The sequence below is a fragment of the Lucilia sericata genome, unplaced genomic scaffold (genome assembly GCF_015586225.1).
Source record: "Lucilia sericata isolate MDLA Ls3-8-SP2 unplaced genomic scaffold, ASM1558622v1 Contig000160F_arrow, whole genome shotgun sequence".
NCBI classification, from domain to species: Eukaryota; Metazoa; Arthropoda; class Insecta; order Diptera; family Calliphoridae; genus Lucilia; species Lucilia sericata.
In genome coordinates, this window is record NW_023994190.1 from 333880 (window position 1) to 360057 (window position 26178).

At 30.4% G+C, this 26178-nt stretch overlaps 1 protein-coding gene across 1 annotated transcript in view; it reads left to right on the top strand.

The window, feature by feature from the left end:
- The window catches only part of LOC119601380 (neurocalcin homolog), a 320560-nt gene that overhangs the window by 266998 nt on the left and 27384 nt on the right, over positions 1-26178 (top strand). The window lies entirely within an intron of this gene.

Consider the following 26178-nt stretch of genomic DNA (forward strand, 5'->3'; position numbering starts at 1 on the left):
TAATTATGAACTCAAAAGCCCTTTTCGGGAAGTAGAGTTGTGTGGGAGCTAGGTGAAATAATGGACCGATTTCAACCATTTTCAATAGGCTTCGTTGTTGGGCCGAAAAACTCATAATGTCCAAATTTCATCAAAATTTCATCATGTCACAATTCACTACCCCTTATGAAACCGAACACAAATCTCAAACATTATTTCAATTAATACTTTTGATAAACTTTTAATAGTATTGTACGTACAATATTTGAAAGTATAAGACTACAAATTTTTAAGATCATAGGTAGCTCCATCTGACAGTTATAAGCGTTTAAAGTTCAAAAACTTTGAAAAAATTATGAAATTTTCAGGTATTTTTTATAACATTTGGATAATATTTATAAAGCTTACAAGATATTTGTTCAATGCTGTCAATGAGGGTTGGATACACTTCTACCGAAAATATATTTCATATCTAGTCCAAGAATGATTTATTTATTATTATTTATTTATTATAAAAAGGAAGAAGATACAACAGAAAATGGTCAGACATGCTTGCGGATTTTTGTTGGTCTATTGCCGTGAAACATCAATGCATAGAAAAACAAATGAAAAGTAATAACTTATACATGTATATCTACATCCAGACATCCTTATAGTAAATTTTACTTGCTTTAATTGTTGTTGTTTTTGTCAATTTTGTCAACATATTAAAATTTTACTTAAAATTTTAACAAAAAATTTAATTTTTTAAACTTTTTTTTTGTTACCACACCTGTATTCAGGAGCAATAAATCTATCCCAAGCAGTCATTAAAATTTAAAGGAGCGCAAAAAAACTTTCATTTGCAGACCAGTGTTATCTATCCAAACTTTTTAAAAATCACAATACAAAATCAAAAAAACATCCAATTTTGTACTAAAAGTTAAAATTTTTTGAAACCGGTTAACCGAGACCTAAAAACCGGATAACCCGGTTAACCGAAAACCAATGTTAAAAAATGGTTTGCGAAAAACCGAAATATGCAATAAAAACCGTTTTTCGGTTAACCGGGTAACCGGTTTATAAACACTATCATAGACCCACAAAAGTATATATATTCTGGGTCCTTATTAAATTCTAAGACGATCTAGCCATGTTCGTCTGTCTATTGAAAGCACGATAGAGTCAGAACGGAATGAGTCAGAGGGTTGAATTTATCCACAAATATTCTCTATAGGTAAGGTTTGTTTGGTATTGAAAATGGGTGACCTCCCGAAAACAGGATCGGTCCATAATTGACCCTACCCCCCATATAAGGTTTCCTTCAGAAAATTACTTTAACGCTCATTACTGGCTTAAAAATACGAATATAGCGAACAAATTTGCCACAAATAAGTTTCATATGAGCCAAAAAATTTTTACTAAATTTTATGAGGGTCGGTCCATAATTGACCCAACCCCCATATACGGTCCCCCTTAGGAAATCACTATAACGCTTATTACTGGCTTAATAATAAGAATATAGCATTGAAATTAGACACAAAAAAGTTTCATGCGAGTCAAAATGTCTCTACTAAATTTTATATGGATCGCTCAATAATTGATCCTACCCCCTTTATAAGGCTTAAAAATACGAGTATATCAATGAAATTTGACATAGGTAAGTCCCTGACGTGCCAAAACTTCTCTACCAAATTTTATGTTTATCGGTCCATAATTGTCCCTACCTCCCATATAATGTCACCTTCAAAAAACGACTTTAAGGCTCATTACTGGCATGAAAATACGAGTATAGTAATGAAATTTTACATAAGTAAGTCTCTTACGAGCCAGTTCCTCTCTAGCAAATTTTATGTGGATAGGTCCATAATTGACCCTACCCCACATTAGAGCCCTGCATGAGTGACTTAAATAATATTTTAAAACATTTAATTTTTTGTAAGTACTGTTTTTGACTCACTCATTGTTTTTTGAATGAATATAATAATTTATTCAAAACAAAAATGTATATGACAAAAAATTCAAATAAAGTAAAATACATGAATGTAAAGAGTATTGTATGATATGAGTATTGAGAGTGTTTTTGTGTTTCAAATCGAGTGCAAAACAGCGAGTGAATCGAATCATAGAAGGATTTATTATGTGTTTTAATTAGAATGCAATTCTTTGAACGAATTACCGTTCTTATGAATTTTTATATCGAGATTACAAATAAAATGCATTATTGTTATGTATATATGTATATTTTATTAATGTAACTCATGTAATAATTATATTTGAATATTATTTAGAGATGTAAACAAAACTACTGTAAAGTGAAAAAATATGAAATATAAGGATTTTTATAATTATATATTAACACTGAGAGCACCTTCTTCTTGTGCAACTGCGTATTTTTTCTGATTCATGTGTAAGAAAATAATTTGATTTACCGCAATATCATTTGAGGCAATGGAGCATCTTTTTTCAGAAATTACGTTGCGGGCACAAGAGAAAACCCGTTCTGAAGGTGCGCTACTTGCTGGTATTGCTAAGATTCGGCAGCTCAATTTGTGTAAAAAGGGGAACTCGTTCTTATGCGAATCCCACCACTTAAGTGTGTCGAAATCATCAAAAAAGGACACTTCTGTGTTTTCGTATCGTCTCAACTCTGAGGCCACTAAATCCTCGTTGGTTTGAAAATCAGATGATCGAATAAAATCTGAAAACAGCTCTAAATTTTTCGATGAGATTGAGGCTACTGACATTTGTTGTGATTCTGTTATAGGCTCACAATTCTGTACTAGGCTTTGTATCAACTCGATACATTTTAATTTTATAAGATTTCGATCTTCTTCAGAAAAACTTAGCAATTTGTTTGCAGGGGGGAACAGGAATAGTGTAACTCGATGCCAGATGGACAAATTAGAAAAAACGACAGTTTCCAAGTAGTGCCTAAGCTTGCTTTTCCAAGCCTGGGCGATACTTATATCCTCGTTGTTTTCAGCGCATTTCTTTTGAAGGATGTTTACATAAATGTAGAACAAATGAATTGTTGGATATTTCTCTCCCTCTAGTATCTTCGAGGCTTCTTCAAAGGGTTGAATTATATCCAACACAGCAGTTATATTTCTTAAATCAATATTCTGTATACGATGGATTTCATGCCTTTCTTGTAATATGAAAACAACTTCGTCCCAGCTGCTTTTTAATGACGACAACAGATAATAGAAAGTATTCCATCTTGATGGACAAAAGCTTTTTAAGGACTTTCTTATATTTGAATTTATCCCAGAATTTTTAAAGTACCCCACTATATTGGTGGCTACATCGCAAATAAATTTTACTTCTGGGACTGCATCTATGGATTTCTGAATAACATTATTCAGTAGATGGTTAATACAATATATATGGGCAGTGCTGCGAAAAGCAGCAACCATATTTGATCCTCTGTCCGTCACGACGGTAACATTTTCAGTGAATACACAATCAAATTCGCTAAGTATGTTACAAACTTTGCAGTATATGTTATCACCTAAAGGATTTCGGAATAATTGATAAAAAATCAGTGGCCATTAAAATTTTATAATGGTATATACAACTCACTAGTACATTTTTCGCCATTCATGCTGCGTATTCCCAACAAAACGTTATTCAATTGTGTATCTTTTATATAATGCATTGTTATTGCCAAAAATGATTTGTGTAAATAGCTGTCCGTCCACAAATCGGTGGTTAGAGCGAACCCAATGTCCTTTACTTTAGTGATGTCGGATTTTATCTCAGAAAATGCTACATCGTAAAGCTTACAAACATTTCTTCCTACTGTTGTTGAGTGTGGAAGTAATGATTTTACATCGACGTGCTTACCATATTTTGAGCCGATGGACAAAACGAAGCTAACAAGTTCATGAAGACCGGAATCTTCCACCAATGTAAAAGGTCTGCAGTTTTCAATAATCCATTTGGTAAATATATACAATGCTTTCCTTTTTGTGTCACTATCCACTAAAACGTTGTATACGTTATCCCGATCTTTTGTGGCGATGTAGCATTTATGTCTTACGAAGTTTGTAGTAGATTTACTGTTATGTTTATACACGCTAAAGCAAAATCGACACGCGACTACATTTAACAATTCTTCACCTGAGTCGTTTATAATAATTTTCCATACATTACTACGTCCCGTTTTATTGCTTAATTTATATTCTTGGTTAATTATTTTTGTTTTTATTATATCATGGCTTAACAAGCTAGTTCCACTGGAAACGGATGCTGGGCTATCAACGGCGTCGCTAGAATTCTGTTCCAATTTACAATAAAATATAATATAAATTAAAAAATTATCATACGGTTTAGTATTTATTAATTAGATATACCTCATTGTTTTCATTTTTAAATTAATTTGCGATATCATGTTTTTTTATTATTTTTCTTTTTAAATTATTTTTCTTTTGGCATTTAAAACTCGATTCACTCGATTCAAAATATTTATTTTGTATTCTTTTAATATACGTAATATCGCAATGATTGAGTAAAACAAAAATTTGAATTATTAAAATCAAATGTACACACTCTTTGTAAATAATATTCAAAATACAAAATGAGTTGAGTGCAATGCAGTGGATTACTCATTGTGGGTGACAAATAGAGTCACTCATGCAGGGCTCTACCCCACATATAAGGTCCCCTCCAGATAATTACTTTGACGCTCATTACTTGCTTAAAAGTACGAGTACTCGATGTAAACATGGTTTATATGAACCAAAATCGGCCTAAAAAAATAAATAAGTAAATTTGATGAGTAATATCACCCTCATGTGTATAGAAGAGCATTCGTTGAACGGCATACGGTTCGATGGTGGGTATATTAGATTCGGCATAGCCGAATATAACACTCTTACTTGTTTTTTTTTTTTTTTTTTGCTTAATTTTTAACTTTTGTTAAATTAATTTAGTTTTCCATATAAAATTTGTACAAGTATTGCTCTTATATACGGAAATATTACTATGAAATTTTTTTCCGATCGGTCCATAATTGTTCATAGCTCCCATACAAGGTCCCCTCCTGAAAATCACTTAAACGCACATAACTCATTACTAAATTAAGATATCCATATACAATTTGGTACAAGTATTGCTCCTATATACACAAATATTACTATGAAAACAGATATATTACTGTGAAATTGTTTTCCTATCGCTCCATAATTGATCAGAGCTCCCATACAAGGTCCCCTCCCGAAAATCACTTAAACGCACATAACAAGTAGTGCTCTTATATACAGAAATATTACAGTATTTTTTTCCGATCGGACCATAAATTGTCATAGCTCCCATACAAGATCCCTTTCAGAAAAACACTTGAAGGCACATAACTCATTATTAAATAGTGATACCCATAAAAAATTTCGCATAAATACTATTTTTGTACACAGAAATGTTATTTCAATATTTTTACACGATAGCACAGTGGGAGAAATGGCCAATCTGGTGTCGCTTTAAGGAAATTTTAAATTTGAGAATTCTGAAATTTTTTTTTAATTTTCTGGTAACTAAGAAACCAAGTGATTTTTGATTTTTTTTATTTCATTTTACTCGCAATATTCACACATTAGTGAGCTTTCAAACTTTGCATATTTTTTAGCAATTGAATTCATAATTTTTTCACTTTTTTACAGTTTAAGTGGATTAGTTGTTTAATTGAAATTATTGGGAATCTATTAAGGGAAAAAATTGGTTTGTGGCCTCTGCTTGTACGGGTAAGTTCTGAATTGTGGTACACAAAATGACCTTTGTAGGAGAGTGTTTTATTATGTGTAACATAATCTTCTGTTGAATAAAAGTTGGGTGGATTCGACAAGATTCGCTCTATCGTTTAGTTTATTAGTTTTTTTGGTCTGTTTTCTATGTCAAGTAAGAAAATTAGCTGCAACTTTTTGCAACTTTTTGACTTATCACGTTTTTTAATGAGTGTTCCAAATGAAAAAACGCACACTTTTTTCATTTGGTACAGTGAACCCGTACCAACAAAAAAACTTTTAACAGCCATACATGACACTATTCTGCTGAAGGATGAAGCCTATTGAGAATTGTTCAAATCGGCCCATTATTTTACCTAGCCCCCATACAAACGGACATCTAGAATATGGTTTTTAGCTCATAATTTTTTTAAAGACGCTAGTATCTCTACAAAAGTCGTTACAAATAAATTATATATAAGCCTAAATAACATTGTCCATTTCCATAATGATCGGACCACATTTGACCCTACCCCCCATACAAAGTCCCTTCATAAAATGACTTAAATATCCATAATTCCCATATAAATACTAGTGTATCGATTATATTTAGCAAAAATAACTTTAATATAAACATAAATACCCCCACCAAATTTAATGAAGATTGGCCTATGTTTGACCCTAGTCCCCATATATGGCCTTTTTCAAAAAATAAATTGTACACCATTAAATTGCCTTAATATTTAGGAATTAACGTAGAATTTAACGTAAATGCTTTAAAAATAAAAAATAAACCACGTTTTAAATATTAAAATACAAAAATAAAATAAAAAATAGTAATAGTTTCGGTGCATACTGACTGTAGGGTATAAGTCCAAATATCAATAAATATAACTTAAAATGTCTAAAACATGATATCGTTTTCAAAAAGTGTTCAAATCGAATGAAATACAAAAATTATAAACATATTACTACTATTAAATATATGAACAACCGAGGGTGACCGATACAACACTTTATGGCGCACCCTGTACGAAAGTGGCATGTCCCAAAAAATTTTTTTTTAAAGACCATGTCCTTGGCTATAATTTCACTGAACATTTCTAATAGATCAGATCACTATTTATAAAGATATAAATAAAGATCCACCAGATTGACCATTTCTCCCACTGTGGATAGGTCCATTTTTGGTCATAGCTCCCATACAAGGTTCCCTCCCGAAAATCACTTAAACGCACATAACTCATTACCAAATATTGACATCCATACACTTAGCACAAATATTGCTCTTATATCAGTCACGAGCAAAACTGAAATTCTAATGCACGCGTGCATAGGCCAAGAAATTCTGCTGACGCTTTGTTGACACACCTACACTATAAGCTTGTGTGTATTAGTGTGTCTGTGTTTTACTAAAATGACCACTTGTTTGTTGCTTTGTTACGATCTCAGAGATCAAAATCAAATCAGTTGCTGTTCAGCTTTTGTAGAAGCAAGATCACGTTGCGGATTTTTTTATGCTTATGATTTTTTCTCTTTTATTACACCTAGCAAAATGTTTGATATAAATTGGGAAAATGATTTCTTTTTTATAGAAAACATGGACGGTGAGGCACAATGCGTCGTATGTTATAAAATTATATGTAGAAAAGCTTTATTTTTAAGGAATATAAAGGAAACATTGATTTGGATAGATTAGTTGAACTTTAAATTAAGTTCAGTTAATATCTCGGTAATATCCCTTAAAAGTTCGAAATCGAATAGAAAGTCGTGATTTTCTTAATGATATTTCAGTAGTTTTATTTAATACTACTTTTTAAAAATACTACTACTTTTCTTAAATGAGAAACTCTTTCCCTTTATTCCATTTTTGTTTAAAATGCCCAAAAGTTCATGAGTTTTTCTCGTCGTAAAAAGTATTTTCTCAGTGTACCACCATTTTGTTATAACGTGCAGTCATCTCTCTGCTGCTTAACGCACAGAAATATACACATGGTATATATGGTATATATATATATATATATATATATATATATATATATATATATATATATATATATATATATATATATATATATATATATATATGTTTATACTGTTTATGTATATATGTTTATGTTTATGTATATATATATGTTTGTTTGTTTGTGTGTTTGTTTGTTACGCTTTCACGGCAAAATTACTGAACCGATTTACGTGAAATTTGGACCGCTAACAGGTCCAACCCCAAAAGGAACAATAGGCTATATAAGATCTTGATCGGATGCTACGCCACTTTTTACGCCCACTTTTTGTGAAACTATTATTACACCAATTTTGCAATCACAATATGCAAAAACTACTAAATCGATTAACTTGAAATTTTGCATAACGGTAGGTAAAAGCTTGGAAAGAACTATAGGCTATACATAAGAACTTGATCCGATACCACGCCCTTTCTTCGGCCACTTTTTATAAAATTATCCTTACCTATATCTTATCCTATACTTATATGAAAGAGAAAGTCTGTTTGTTACGCTTTCACGGACAAACTGCTGAACCGATTTTCATGAAATTTAGAACACTTATAGTTCTATTTTAAAGTGGAACAATAGGCTATATAAAAACATGATTTTTTTACTCTTTCACTACATAACTAATAAACTTATTTTCATAACATTTTGCATTTAATAGGTCTAACCTCAGAAAAAAACTATATGATATTGATTTGATGCTACGCACATTTTTATTTTTTGAATAACAATGAACAGCTGTAACACCAAATTTCTGGGCTAAATATAAAAAAACATGAACCGATTTTCAAGAAATTTGGCAACAGACAGTGTATTTTTAGAATCAACTTTTTGATCTGGATTTTATGCTTCATGAAATTTTGCATGACAACAGTTCTATCGTGGAAAGTTAGGTTAGTTTGAGGAAGAGACTGTTTAATACATTAAATCCGAATAAATACACCTATACCACTAATTTCGGGCCTGTTATACCAATTCAAGAAAAAAAAATGATCCGTAATCACTCATATTTTTCATACAAAAATATAAAATTTAAATTTATTGTTAAATCGAGATAACAATAAAAATTTGCAATAAGTTAAAAAAAACCATCAAAAATTATGTTGATATAAATTCGGTTGCCATTTTTTAAATGCAGCTCAAATCTGTATGAGTATTTGACTTCTCATTAGAGTGTCCTGAAAGACAGAACTTTTGCAAAGGTATACCTCTGAAACGATGCATATAAAGCATTGTTCATATAAAATATAGATGAATTCATTTTCCAATATCGTTTTATACTTTTAGAAAATTATCCACCAAAAATTCTGTACGTATGTAGCACCGTATTTATTCCAAGCTTTTTAAATTAAATAATGATTTTGAATAATTCCAGCACACATTTTCTTTGATCTTTAAACCTTTATTTCTTCGGATTTAATAAGTGGTGTCTAAATCAATCTAAAACTTAAGTGTGGATGCATAAAAGCTAATGAATAAAAATAATATTTTTAAACATACTTTTTTATAAATGGATGTATTTTTACAAAGATGTATGAAACAAAGACGAAAAAACGGTGGCTTTACTATTTAATGAAAAACTCAAAATTGTTTGTCAAATTGTTTTCTCTGTCAATATTCCAGGATTTTTCACATTTTCCTAGGGCAGAAAAAAACGTAATTTTGTTCTTTTTAAAGGAATTTGAAATCAAAGTGCCCAAATTTTTCATGATTTTGTGCAGAATTTCTCATAATCGTTTCAGAGATTTTTTCAATTGCATGTACTTTTTCAAACAGCAAAAAATCGCTTGAAATATTATATAAAAACCGAAGACTTTTGCCTCTACACCAGGGGCACTACAATTCAAAGTACGGTTTGACGTAATTTAAACTGAACAGTTCTTTAAATCTACTGCAAAAATAAAACAAATCATTTGAAAGTATCCTTAGTTCCCTACAAGTGATTGAAAATGCTGATTTCAGTATAATTTCTCAAAAAAAATTTTTAAATTTTTCTACAAATTAGTCAAAATTTCCTAATTTAATCTTATTTTAAAATTCTAAACTTTTAAGGGACTTTTTGGTCCAGAAACTGACTTTAAGGATTAAAAAAGGCAGAAAAATAAAATAACTATTTTATCGTTATAAGATAAATTTTGATATCTATTTCAAAAAAAGTCATTACAGATAGAAAAATATTTTCTTTAATTTTTGAAGAAACCCGGGCAACGCCGGGTGCACGCAGCTAGTGACATTATAAAATTGTTTTACGATCGGTCCATATTTGGTCATAGCTTTACACAATATTCATTACCAAATAATGATATAGATACAGAATTTTTAAATTTTGTCTATATATACATAATTGGTCATAGCTTCCATACAAGGTCCTCTTAGTTTTGTCACGATCGGTTCATAACATGGGTGCGGTCGATACCAGGGTTTCAAAAAACTGCTAATTGCAGTCGCAAATTACTAAATATTTGACTAAATTTAGTACCATGCTTAAAAAATAGTAACTCGTTAAAATTTCCCCTTACAAGCTAACTGAAGTCAGTCAACTGTGTCAACACATTGCTGCAATAACTTGCAAGTGGTTTTGTTTTTCTTCAGCAGCCACACACACAAGCAGCGGCCATGTTAAGTTTTTCAACTCAGCCGAACTGAACACAACGACTGAACAGTAAAAACAGTTTTGCGTGTGCTGCTTACGTATTGCTTAGTTTTTGGTTTCGTTTTCTTACTAAGTGACGTAAAAAAAACTGATAGTTTGACTGGTTAGTACAAATCAAGCCGACTGAACAATAAAACTTGATGGGTTGTTTGTTCATTAAGACTTTGTTATTGTATGCAATTTGTTTTAGTATATTGTATGTTTTTGTGTTTAAATTTGACAAAAGTAAACAAAGTAATTGATAATTATTGCTAATAGAAATTGTTAATTAATTTAAAATTTATAAAATTATAAATTACTATACTTATAAATTTAGATATTTTCTTTAAATAAAAATTGATTTAAATTTAAGCATTTTGATGATTTTTTAGTGAGATTTTGTTATGTATGTATGTATGTATGTATGTATGTATGTATGTATGTATGTATGTATGTTGTATGTATGTATGTATGTATGTATGTATGTATGTATGTATGTATGTATGTATGTATGTATGTATGTATGTATGTATGTATGTATGTATGTATGTATGTATGTATTTATGTATGTATGTATGTATATTAGGGTGGGTCGAAAATAGGCTTTTCGCTCGGATCAACATCTAATAGTGAAATTATGTTGTATTTTAACGTCAAATGGAAGACTGTAAAATATTATTCAATTATTTTGAGGGTAAGAGCCCGCGCATCGCCGCCAAAGTTTGTAAATGCGTTTATATGGGAAAAATTGCACTTTTTGGATTTTTTTCACAAAATGATGCTTTAAGTATTAATTATTGCACCATTTTATAGCAAAATCGTAATGTCTACAAAATTGTCTTTCCAAAAAGATGGAAAAACTCAAAATTGGTTAAAAAAGTTTTGAGTTATTAAAATTTCCCCCGAGAATTTTGTGATTCTAAAGACATATAAAAGTAAATATAAGAAAATTTTTGTTAGTTTTGAAAAATTTTACAAAAAAAAATATTATGTTTATCTTTATAAGGTTCATAAATGTGCTAGTACGAATTTTTGTTCAAATTGGATAACGCTTACTCGGTTTAGTCTGTGGTCAAAAATAAGCCATTATTTTAACAGCATCTCCAAAACTCCATTTTCAAACTTTAAAAAATTTTGTTAAATGGATTATTAAAAATTAAAGTTTTCTATGCTGGATATTATAAAGGATATATATAAGAATTAAACACAGAAAGAATGAGCTTAATACCTCTCATAGTTTTACCGTACCTGCGATGTGAATTTGAAGGATTTCGGGAAAAAGGCAATTTTTGCCAATAATTAAGTAAAAATTATATTATTACCAATTGTTGCTTAATTTTGATCAAGTAAATTGCGATTATTATTTCCGTGTCCATGGAAAGTTAGTTCTAATCAAATTTTCGAAACTAAAAATCATTAACCCTCGACTAATATACATACATACATACATACATACATACATACATACATACATACATACATACATACATACATACATACATACATACATACATACATACATACATACATACATACATACATACATACATACATACATACATACATACATACATACATACATACATACATACATACATACATACATACATACATACATACATACATACATACATACATACATATGTACATACATACATACATACATACATACATACATACATACATACATACATACATACATACATACATACATACATACATACATACATACATACATACATACATACATACATACATACATACATACATACATACATACATACATACATACATACATACATACATACATACATACATACATACATACATACATACATACATACATACATACATACATACATACATACATACATACATACATACATACATACATACATACATACATACATACATACATACATACATACATACATACATACATACATACATACATACATACATACATACATACATACCATACATACATACATACATACATACATACATACATACATACATACATACACATACATACATACTACATACATACATACATACATACATACATACATACATACATACATACATACATACATACATACATACATACTACATACATATACATACATACATACATACATAAATACATACATACAATAACAAAATCTCACTAAAAATCATCAAAATGCTTAAATTTAAATCAATTTTTTTTAAAGAAATATCTAAATTTATAAGTATAGTAATTTATAATTTTATAAATTTTAATTAATTAACAATTTCTATTAGCAATAATTATCAATTACATTATTTACTTTTGTCAACATTAAACACAAAAACATACAATATACTAAACAAATTGCATACAATAACAAAGTCTTACTGAACAAACAACCCATCAAGTTTTATTGTTCAGTCGGCTTGATTTGTACTAACCAGTCAAACTATCAGTTTTTTTTTACGTCCCTTAGTAAGAAAACGAAACCAAGAACTAAGCAATACGTAAGCAGCACACGCAAATCTGTTTTTACTGTTCAGTCGTTGTGTTCAGTTCGGCTGAGTTGAAAAACTTAACATGGCCGCTGCTTGTGTGTTTGGCTGCTGAAGAAACACAAAACCACTTGCAAGTTATTGCAGCAGTGCGTTGACACAGTTGACTGACTTCAGTTAGCTTGTGAGGGAAAAATAAATACTTGAACTTTCTTCAGTTCAGTCGACATTTAAAAAAATAAAACTAAAAACTAAATATTAAACCCTGGTCGATACCATACAAGGTTCCCTTCAGAAAATTACTTAAACACATATTACTTATTACTAAATTACGATATAGATACAAAATTTTAATGTTTGGTCAAATAATTGGTCATATCTCCCATACTAGGTCCTGCCCCTAAAACCACTTTAACCGTATGTAACTAGTTGCATTATCAATTTGTGTAGAACAAAATTATATATATTTAAAAAATCCTTAAATCTTTCACATACATGCAAATTATTAAATATCGCTAAAGATATGCTATATATATGTATATATATATATATATATATATATATATATATATATATATATATATATATATAAACATATATATATACATATATATATATATATATATATATATATATATATATATATATATATATATATATATATAGCATATCTTTAGCGATATTTAATAATATATAATTTTGTTCTACACAAATTGATAATGCAACTAGTTAAATACGGTTAAAGTGGTTTTAGGGGCAGGACCTAGTATGGGAGATATGACCAATTATTTGACCAAACATTAAAATTTTGTATCTATATCGTAATTTAGTAATAAGTAATATGTGTTTAAGTAATTTTCTGAAGGGAACCTTGTATGGTATCGACCGCACCCATGTTATGAACCGATCGTGGCAAAACTAAGAGGACCTTGTATGGAAGCTATGACCAATTATGTATATATAGTAGGGTGATCGACTCGATTTTTCAACCGGTTTTAAAACCGGTTTTTTCTGCTTTATCAGTGTCGGTTTTTTCTTAATGTTGATTTTTCGAATATCGAATAACCCGGTTTTTTCACTTTTTAAAAACCGGTTTCGAATACTTTTATTTGCTTTGTGTTCAAAGATTATTTAAATGAAATTTTTAAGTAAATAATAATACAGCTAAATTTGAAAATTATTTGAGTCGAGGAACTAGCGTATATTTTTCTAAAGCTCCTTTGGTAAAACTTTTTTGATTTTCCTAATTAATTAAAAAAATTTATTTGTAAAATTGATAACTGTTTGATAAAATTTTATCAATCTTAAGATTATATTCAATTTACAATAATTAATTTACGGCTGAAATTTTATGGAAGTGTTGTCCTAAACAGGGCTTTTGAAATAAGCTAGGATTACATAGTACCTTATGTTTAACAGAAGTGTCCCACCTTTTTTCCTAATTTTTTTATATTAATGAAATAATGTAAATCAGACGACTAGATCTATAGTTATAATCTTTTAAACTGTTAAAAATCATTTCTGGCCATGTTTTATTAATCAAATTTAAACATAAACATTAAGTTTTTCAAATTAAAATATTTTTTTATTTATAATGAAAAACCGGTTAACCGTTTTTTTCTGAATTTGAAAAATATCAACCGGTTTTTTTTAAATGTCAACTATTCGAACTATTCGAAAACCGGTTTTTGGAAAATGTCGAATAATCGATCACCCTAATATATAGACAAAATTTAAAAATTGTGCAATTTTATATATATATATATTGTATATATATATATATAAAACTGACTGTTTGTTTGTTTGGTTGTGTGTTTGTTTGGTTGTGTGTTTGTTTGTTACGCTTTCACGGCAAAATTACTGAACCGATTTACATGCAACTTGGACCGTTCCCAGAAGGCTATATTATATCTTGATCGGATGCTACGCCCCCTTTTACGCCCACTTTTTGTGAAACTATTATTACACCAATTTTGCAATCACAATATGCAAAGAACTATAGGCTATATATAAGATGCCACGCCCCTTTCTACACCCACTTTTTATAAAACTATCTTACCTATATCTTATCCTATACTTATATGAAAGAGAAAGTCTGTTTGTTACGCTTTCACGGACAAACTGCTGAACCGATTTTCATGAAATTTAGAATACTTATAGTTCTATTTTAAAGTGGAACAATAGGCTATATAAAAACTATATGATATTGATTTGATGCTACGCACATTTTTATTTTTTGAATAACAATGAACAGCTGTAACACCAAATTTCTAGGCTAAATATAAAAAAACATGAACCGATTTTCAAGAAATTTGGCAACAGACAGTGTATTTTTAGAATCAACTTTTTGATCTGGATTTTATGCTTCATGAAATTTTGCATGACAACAGTTCTATCGTGGAAAGTTAGGTTAGTTTGAGGAAGAGAATGTTTAATACATTAAATCTGAATAAATACACCTATACCACTAATTTCGGGCCTGTTATACCAATTCAAGAAAAAATAATGATCCGTAATCACTCATATTTTTCATACAAAAATATAAAATTTTAATTTATTGTTAAATCGAGATAACAATAAAAATCTGCAATAAGTTAAAAAAAACATTAAAAATTATGTTGATATAAATTCGGTTGCCATTTTTTAAATGCAACTCAAATCTGTATGAGTATTTGACTTCTCATTAGAGTGTCCTGAAAGACAGAACTTTTGCAAATCATATATAGGTATACCTCTGAAACGATGCATATAAAGCATTGTTCATATAAAATATAGATGAATTCATCTTCCAATATCGTTTTATACTTTTAAAAAATTATCCACGTATGTAGCACCGTATTTATTCCAAGCTTTTCAAATTAAATAATGATTTTGAATAATGCCAGCACACATTTTCTTTGATCTTTAAACCTTTATTTCTTCGGATTTAATAAGTGGTGTCTAAATCAATCTAAAACTTAAGTGTGGATGCATAAAAGCTAATGAATAAAAATAATATTTTTAAACATACTTTTTTATAAATGGATGTATTTTTGAGAAACAAAGACGAAACAACGGTGGTTTTGCTATTTAATGAACAACTCAAAATTGTTTGTCAAATTAAAAGTAGTTTTGTTTTCTCTGCCAATATTCGAGGATTCTTCACATTTTCCTAGGGCAGAAAAAAACGTATTTTTGTTCTTTTTAAAGGAATTTGAAATCAGAGCCCCAATTTTTCATGATTTTGTGCAGAATTTCTCATAATCGTTTCAGAGTTTTTTTCAATTGCATGTACTTTTTCAAACAGCAAAAAATCGCTTGAAATTTTATATTATATAAAAACCGAAGACTTTTGCCTCTTTACACCAGGGGCACTACAATTCAAAGTACGGTTTGACGTAATTTAAACTGAACAGTTCTTTAAATCTACTGCAAAAATAAAACAAATCATTTGAAAGTGTCCTTAGTTCCCTACAAGTGATTGAAAATGCTGATTTCAGTATAATTTCTCAAAAAAAGTTTTTTTAAATTTTTCTACAAATTAGTCAAAATTTCCTAATTTAATCTCATTTTAAACTTCTAAACTTTTAAGGGACTTTTTGGTCCAGAAACTGACTTTAAGGAATAAAAAAAGGCAGAAAAATAAAATAACTATTTTATTGTTATAAGATAAATTTTGATATCTATTTCAAAAAAAGTCATTACAGATAGAAAAATATTTTCTTTAATTTTTGAAGAAACCCGGGCAATGCCGGGTGCACGCAGCTAGTAAAAATATAAAAGAAAATGTAACAGATTTAAGCTGTTTAAATCTTGGGGTATACTATTTAAGACATGAGAAAACTTATTTCTACAAATATTTGATCAATTAAAAAAGTATTAATATAAAAGTAACTGGTGGAGGCTATTTAAGATTCGGCTCAGCCGAATATAGCACTTTAATTTTTTTTGTCTTTCTTATCTTTAAGCAAAATAATTTAGCTTTTTATTTTAAGGTAAATAATTTTTATGCATTTTTTCCCTTTTTATTTGGTTTTTATTAGTGTTTCCATTACATCATTAATACTTTATACTCTAGTTTTATATATTTTGAAACACTTTTGCACATTAAAATATACACTATCGGACAAAATAAAGTGCAAAAGTGCTCATGCTATATTCTTTCAGCGAAAAATCGGTTAAATGATTCGAGAATATGGAAAATTTTTTCAAAATCATTTAGTTAATATACAATTCTACAAAAATAACAATAAAACTAAATTATTTTACTTAAAATTTTTCTGTATAACATCTAAAATTAAAGTAAATTCATTTTTTCGTCGGACAAAATAAAGTGTAAATTTTAAATATCATTATTTACATTTTTTGTATATCAAAATTTTTTATCTATTTCGGTTCTGATTTGAATATCTGGATCTACTTGAGCCATTTTGGTAATTTTTTTCCCATTGTTTTTCGCAATCGCCTTCCCTTCCCCTTGCTTTCCCCACATGATTATATTCAAAAGAAATCCGTTTTTGATCACTATTTCATCGGAATTTTTTGATCAATTGTGGTCCAAAATTAATCTATTGGATTTAGGGCTGAGCAACTTATTCCAATTTTTCAGTGTTCTTTCCTATAGTAATGTTATTTTTTAACTTTATCAAGTGCTTAAGCTAATTATCTTGCCGAGATATAAAGTTGCCCAATTCCATTTCGAAGGCACTGATCTTAAGATTTGACAGTAATATGCCCACATAGTGTTCACTGGGGCTTTTTGAATAAATTTCCCTTAGGTTCCCCACACCTAACGTTAAAAATTGGACACATACGAAGAGTCAACTGACCCATATCTTCAATCTTTCACCAACATATTTAAAATCATGGACATTTTTTTTTTTATTTTAGTATTTAATTTTGTATTTTTTAGCTCAAATTTGCGTAGTTGGTCAGATGAGTCCCAATTTGCACCGAAAATTTTAAAATGTCGACAATGAGTGTGAGTTTAGCCCTTCAATATACAAAATTTTAAAAACAATACCCCAGGTTTTAAACATTATGGTTGAGGGCTATCGGTATTGGTACATTATTCAACTTTAGGAGAGGGAATCTTAGTGAAAATGGAGTGAACAATAACAAATGAGCAATTCACGAGCGTATTTAATAAAAATTTTGAAATAAATGCCGTATAAAGTGATTTGGTAGCGTTAATGCCTCAACAGATTCATGAATTCAAACACACGACAAAGATAAAAAACATTTCTGTAAGAAAAATAAACACTGAAAAATTGGAATGACCTGCTCAGAGCATCGTCTTAAATCCAATAGATTATTTTTTGACCGCAATTGATCAAATATTCCGCTGAAATAGCGAACAAAAACGGATTTCTTTTGAAAATAATCGTATGGGGAAAAGCAAGGAGAAGGGAAGGCGATTGCGAACAATAATGGCAAATAAAATACAAAAATGTCTTAAGTAGATCCAGATATTCAAATCAGAATCAAAATATATAAAAAATGTTGATATACAAGAAATTTAAATAATGATATATAAAATTTACACTTTATTTTGTCCGACAAAAAAGTGAATTTACTTTAATTTTGGATGTTATACAGAAAAATTTAAGGTGAAATAATTTTATTTTATTGTTATTTTTGTAAAATTGTATATTAACTAAATGATTTTGATAAATTTTTCCATATTCAAGAATCATTTAACAGATTTTTCGCTGAAAGAATATAGCATGAGCACTTTTGCACTTTATTTTGTCCGATAGTGTACATTTTTAAATTAGTTTTTGCAGACAGCAATTAAAATATGTCTACTCTCGTGTCAATCTCATCTCAAAAATCTCAAAATTTTTTTGTAATTTCTATTTTGTTGAAATTGATTTTATACTCGAAATATTTTGAGCAGACAAAATACTTAAAACTGACAGAGTTTGATGAAATAAATTGAAAAAGTTAGTAAATATTTTTTTCAGATTTTTAGATTTTATTATAGCCTTATATAATAAAATCAAAAATACATTTATTATATAAGTGTATTTTATGAGAAACGTTAAGAAAAACAACCAATTTTTTCCTATATGTATTCGCAAAATTTTAATTTATAAATATTTTTTAATTTTTTGTTTTACTTTAAAGCGTTAAATAAATATATTTTAATCCTAGAAATCATTATTTGTTTATGTTTATACATACTTTAATTAAGTATATTAAAATTCTATTTATAAATTATGTTTTTCAATTTTGGAAGGAAACTGCATGTCAACAATTTATTTTTGATGTTAATTAAAATCAAAATATCAAAATAATTAAAAAACTAATAGCACGATTTCTACAATATTTTTGCACTAATAAAATTGTTAAGAAAATTATTTTTGCGAAAACAGATTTTTGTTGTGGCAAAGAGGCCACTTAGAAAGAAATATTTTTCATAAAAATATCGAATTAACACATGCAATGACAATTACATATTAAAAAAATTTAATAGTTGTAGAAACAATTACATATTATTCGTACACTATACTAGAGCTAGTATTGAGAAAATAGTTTTTGCGAAAATAAACTTCGAATTTTTCCAATTAACAACAATGAGCCAAATTTCGAAACCCTACAATGCACAGTGGTATAGGAAAAAAAAAAGAGGGAAATAATTCGGTAACTTCTAAACGGTTAATCCGATTTTAATGAAATTTGGTATGCACAAAGAGGAGGTGTTGTCGAGTTTAGGTTTTGAATTTGGACCTTATAGGCCAACCAGGGGCCCGGCGGGGGGTCCTCAAATTAGGACACCTCGGCTATGTTAAATTTTTAAAACGATCCTATTTCTTCATTTGAGTTCCGATTTAAAAAAATTTCGTATATAGAATCTCCTCATCGAGCACTATAAAAAATGTCGTCGTAGCAGTAAATTATCTCTTATAGTTTAGGAGATATTCGCATTTGAATATTAAAATTTTAAAATTTTTACCGTCCTTACTTTAGTTTTTTTGATAATAGCAGGTCCAAATATTTCCGATTTTCGCCATTTTTTTTTATTTGCTTAACAACAAGTTTATATACCAAGCAGTGAAAGAATTATGTAAAAATCATGACTGAGTCCAAAGTTATAGGCATTTAAATTTAAAAAATTAAAAAAAGGCGATTTTTTGTCATTTTTTTGGGAAAAAAGTATCTTTTTCTTTTTAAGTTATCTAAAAAGTTTCTAAGAAGATGTATATAGAATTTATACTTTTTGGAAAGCTGACTTTACATAAAATACGATAAATGAAACAAAACCTAAAAATTTTTGATACCGAGGGGACCAGGTCCATCCAAAAAAACCCTATTTTTTATGGAAAATTAAATTTTGAGCAAAAATTCTCAAATCGCATAGTCGATATCAAATTATAGTGACCTGTTTTATATGACCCAATAAGTTCTTAATCATTTTGTAACGGGTTTCGATAACCCCGCCCCTGGTATGGATATAATAGGCAAAAAACCAAAAAATCCCATTTTTGGGATTTTTTAAAACTTTTTTGGGAATTCCGGGATTTCTAATAAGAAAATTCGAAATTTTTATTTAATTTTGGATTTTGAGTAAAAAAATCTACCTAACTGTAAAATTTCATCAAAAAATATTCATAAATAAAATTTTTATTGCAATTTGAAAAATTTGTATCTTCGCAAAAACTGAATAAAAAACATTTTTTAATTTTTTTTAAAAAAAGTATTCCGCGAATTTTTTAATTTTCAAAAATTATATACAGTTTTGAAAAATAGACAAAATTACCTTTCCATTGATATATAACATGCCTACCTAATGTTTTTTAAGTGACAAATTAATTAGGGAAAACTCAACATCTTTTAGAAAATTTACCTAGCACTATTATTTTCATCCATATATGTAACAAATTTAAGAGTTAACCTTATGGATGAAAATAATAGTGCTAGGCAAATTTTCTAAAAGATGTTGAGTTTTCCGTAATTAATTTGTCACTTAAAAAACATTAGGTAGGCATGTTATATATCAATGGAAAGGTAATTTTGTCTATTTTTCAAAACTGTATATAATTTTTGAAAATTAAAAAATTCGCGGAATACTTTTTTTAAAAAAAATTAAAAAATGTTTTTTATTCAGTTTTTGCGAAGATACAAATTTTTCAAATTGCAATAAAAATTTTATTTATGAATATTTTTTGATGAAATTTTACAGTTAGGTAGATTTTTTTACTCAAAATCCAAAATTAAATAAAAATTTCGAATTTTCTTATTAGAAATCCCGGAATTCCCAAAAAAGTTTTAAAAAATCCCAAAAATGGGATTTTTTGGTTTTTTGCCTATTATATCCATACCAGGGGCGGGGTTATCGAAACCCGTTACAAAATGATTAAGAACTTATTGGGTCATATAAAACAGGTCACTATAATTTGATATCGACTATGCGATTTGAGAATTTTTGCTCAAAATTTAATTTTCCATAAAAAATAGGGTTTTTTTGGATGGACCTGGTCCCCTCGGTATCAAAAATTTTTAGGTTTTGTTTCATTTATCGTATTTTATGTAAAGTCAGCTTTCCAAAAAGTATAAATTCTATATACATCTTCTTAGAAACTTTTTAGATAACTTAAAAAGAAAAAGATACTTTTTTCCCAAAAAAAATGACAAAAAATCGCCTTTTTTTAATTTTTTAAATTTAAATGCCTATAACTTTGGACTCAGTCATGATTTTTACATAATTCTTTCACTGCTTGGTATATAAACTTGTTGTTAAGCAAATAAAAAAAAAATGGCGAAAATCGGAAATATTTGGACCTGCTATTATCAAAAAAACTAAAGTAAGGACGGTAAAAATTTTAAAATTTTAATATTCAAATGCGAATATCTCCTAAACTATAAGAGATAATTTACTGCTATATACGAAATTTTTTTTAAATCGGAACTCAAATGAAGAAATAGGATCGTTTTAAAAATTTAACATAGCCGAGGTGTCCTAATTTGATGACCCCCCGCCGGGCCCCTGGTTGGCCTATAAGGTCCAAATTCAAAACCTAAACTCGACAACACCTCCTCTTTGTGCACACCAAATTTCATTAAAATCGGATTAACCGTTTAGAAGTTACCGAATTATTTCCCTCTTTTTTTTTTTCCTATACCACTGTGCAATGTATAAAAACGAATCACTGTGCTGCCGTTGAAAAAAATCAAACTTTTTTGACCATAGCTGAGATCAAGTTTTGCGTTATCTTATAAGGACAAAAACTAATATTCGAGTAATTATAGATATATTTTAAGTAAAAAAATTTTTTTACAATATATCCAAAAAAAGTATTTTTTTTTTTGTCACATTTCGAATTCATGTGCTGTGAAACACGTTAATATCCTGGGTAATTTGCAATAATTTTAAAATTTTTCAAGCAATTTATGTGCTTTATATCTCTCCTAAATACTTAGTCTCTGCACATTGCAATAAAGTGCAAAATGTATTACTAATTGGCCAAATTTGAACAAAAACTGAAAAAATCAATATTTTCCCCTTGTAAATATACTTGGAAACTTCAGAGCCTGTTAACATTATCCTATCAGCCTAATTATTCCCCTCACCTTCGTGAGAAGGGTATATATAAGTTTGTCATTCCGTTTGTAATTTCTATAATATAATTTTCCGACCCTATAAAGTATATATATTCTGGATCCTTATAGATGCCGGAGTCGATTTAGCCATGTCCGTCTGTCTGTCTGTATGTATGAAGTCGAAGTGCATTACGTGAGTACATGGCGTGTAGCCCTATCTCACGGTGGTACTTTTTCAAACACTGGGTGAGTATCAAATAAACAACTCACTACTGCCCCTTTGTGTTTGTTACACGCAGGTCGCAATTTTTGTACATGGATATGCCGGTCCATGTACAAGCACTTTGCTCAAGTACTCGAGCTATCTAATCTCTTGCCAAAGTAGACACGTTGGGGAAAGACAGGTGTCATGAGCAAGCTCAATCTACCCCGACATAATGTCGCCCAACCACACTACTATGGCTCTGTTAATTCGGCAACAGCACCTATGGGACGTAATTGGTAGTCCGAAAAACACAGATCATATGTATTAATTGACAAGACTTTATTTCAGTGGTCACAGAGATCCACTGTGATAAGTTGAGCTTAAAGAAAGGGCAGTGACGACTTCGCACTCCATTGGCTTGCTAGACCGTAGTCTAACTCTCAATCATCGTTCATATTACATCGGTTCCCCATTATCACTCATCCGTCAAATCCATCAATCACTCCATTCTCTTTATAGAATCAAAGTAGACATCAGAAACATCGTTCATCTTCGTTTACCAATTCTTCGCATTATCAACTCAATTCCAACATTTTATTAATCCACAGTCATGCTCTGTAATTTGTACCGCTCCTTGCATCTAGGAACGATAACATAAATGTATCTTGAAAATTTATATTTCACCGTGTATCAGTCTTTTAACCAAGCACCCCCTTCCTGCGATTTAGGTTTCAACCACAGCCACTACGTGGATCACGAAGGAACCTCAACCAACTAATCAGCCAGGAGAAGTCCTGTGGGCAACTGGCCACCCGTAGTACCAGATTATGTGGTGCTCTGGTTAGACCTCTTTCCAATTTATGCAAGGACTAGGCCAAGCAGTAAATTGTCAACACCAATTTATAGTCCCGGAAGACTACAGGTATTGGTATCACCTATCTAGCCCCGGATTGCAATACACCAAGATGCGGTCTGACATCAAGGAAACATGCCCGGGGGGGCTGTCTGTGTGTATGTTGAAATCAGTTTTCAGAAGACCCCTGATATTTGCAAGATCCGAATTTTCAATAATTCTATCGGAAACACGATCGAATAGAACGCTATTTTAAATCAGCCCAATCGGTCCATAAATAACGAAGATATGAGTAAAAATCCGAGACCACCTCTGAAAATTTCATGAAAAATTTACATTTTTCGTGCATGCTTATACAAAACAATAAACAAACAAAAACAAAACACAGTATCAAACGGTAATTTTTTTTGTTATTGTAATTTCTTGTCTATAAACACAAAGCAAAGAATGAACATCACGTTACGTTGTTATTGGCTAGAAACATGAAATTAATTATGTTGAGCCTGGATTAGGCGAGAACACATTAAAGGGGATTTTTTTGGTACGTTTTCGTTCTAAAAAAGGTACTTTTTGAACTTTGTATAATATTGAACTTTGGAACATGAAATTAAGTATGTAGAGTCTAGTTTAAGTGAGAACCCATAAAAGGGGACTTTTTGGTACCTTACCGTTTTGCAATTGGTATTTTTTGATTTTTTGTATTAAAATTCATACTGACTGTTTTTTAACACATCATGGTGAAGGGTATATTAGATTCGGCACAGCCGAATATAGAACTCTTACTTGTTTTTGGTATGACATAGTTTTACAACACAAAGAACAATTCTAGAGAGGCGGCCTGTCAGATAAGCTTGAATCACTCTACTGTTACATACTACTTACTAAATTTAACAAATGTTAAACTATGATAGGTAGGTAGGTCGATAGGATGTATACTACATCAAATCCGAAGAAATACACCTAGGCCACTATCGGGCCTGTTGTGCGCTCCTTATCATGAAAACAAACAAAAAACTGAAAGAATTATTTTTCAGTGTTCAGAAAATCAGTTTCCTGAACGTAATTCCTAAGAATCTTCCAATCAGTGTTAGTCAGGAATGTTATTTCCGGAATAACATCACTTCCAAGATACTTGGATCTAACTTCGACGAATGCTGGTAGTGGCAAAGAAAGTGCTTCAGAGTTTCACTGTCCTCTTCACATGCTCTACATTCGTCTGAATCCGCACGTCCAATTTTGCATAGATGTGCTTGTAGTCCTGTGTGTCCACTCAGAATACGTACCATAATACTAACTTCAGACTTGCTCTTGGGAGAGTATTCAGTTAAAGCTTTCTTACAATCCAATACGGTCTTAGATTTAGTTCTATCGCCTGATATGGCCCTAATTGCCTTCTGGCTGTCGGTAAATATATTAAGCGCTGTGGGCGCCATATTTATTATAATCCAATTTACACATTCCGTTATTGCTCGTACTTCTGCCTGGAAGCTTGTGTTATGATTTGGTAAACGGTGGTATATTTCTGTTTCTGGGTCTTCAATATGGAACCCCAGGCCCACTTTGTCCCCCCATCCGTGTAACAACGGATTCCTACTGGTATTTGCTCTAATGTTCCGCTTGACCAAGACATTCTATCTGAGATCAGCGTTTCAAAGTTTCCGACATATTCTGTGTCTGGTATACGATCACGCATGTCCGATGATTGTGTATAACCTTCCAATGTGTCCAGTATACATTGATGACGTGTCCTATAACCGCTTTTGGCCAGTACGCCTAAAGTAAAGAGCAGTTCGGCTGTAAGCGCTGCCTCATATCTTAAATATGTTTCAATAGGTGGAACATCTAGCATCGTTTCCAGAGCCTTGGTTGAAGTAGTACACATGGCACCACTTATACCCAAGCAACATGTACGCTGAACTCCCTGTAGTAGTTGGATATTGCACTTTTTGTCTAAAGCAGTCCACCAGATTATTGAAGCATAAGCTAGAATTGGTCTAATTACACTTTTATAAAGCCAATTTGTCATAGTAGGACTAAGACCCCATTTCATGCCTATAGTTTTCCTACATATCGCCCAGCACCGATGTGCCTTGTTGATCCTATCCTCTATGTGGTGTCTCTATTTTAATTTCCGGTCGAGGATTACACCTAAGTACTTAACTTTGTCTGTCACTGGTATCTTCTGTCACTGGTATCTTCTTCTTTGTCTGTCACTGGTATCTTATGCATAGCAGACAGGTCTAAATCCTTTCTCAGTTAGGGTCCTTAGGAGGCTATTAATCGTGGTAGCCCAGAGTAAAAGTGACAAAATGCCACCCTGTGGTATACCGCGAAATACCTTTTTCCTGATAGTTATATCGTACATCTCGCAGCTTATCCATCTGTTCCTTAGCATGTGGTTGATCCAGTTACGGAGCACCCGGTCAACATAAAACTGGTCTAGGGATTGTATAAGGATATCAGTGTGCACGTTATTGAAGGCGCCTTCGATGTCAATGCATACCGCCAGTATATACAGTTTGCTATCAAAGGATGCACCTATGTAGTGGACAACTTCGATTAAAGCGGTTTCCACCGATCGTCCCTTTACATAAGCATGCTGCTTAAATTTTAGGTCTTTGTCGGGTATACTGCTTTTCACCATACTATCAACTATCTGTTCCAAGGTTTTAAGTAGGAATGACGTAAGACTCATCGGTCGATAAGACTTAGGTGTCCTGGTTTAGGTATAAATATTACGCTTTCATCCTGCCATTTTATGGGAGTATATGTGAATTTCAAGCATGCAA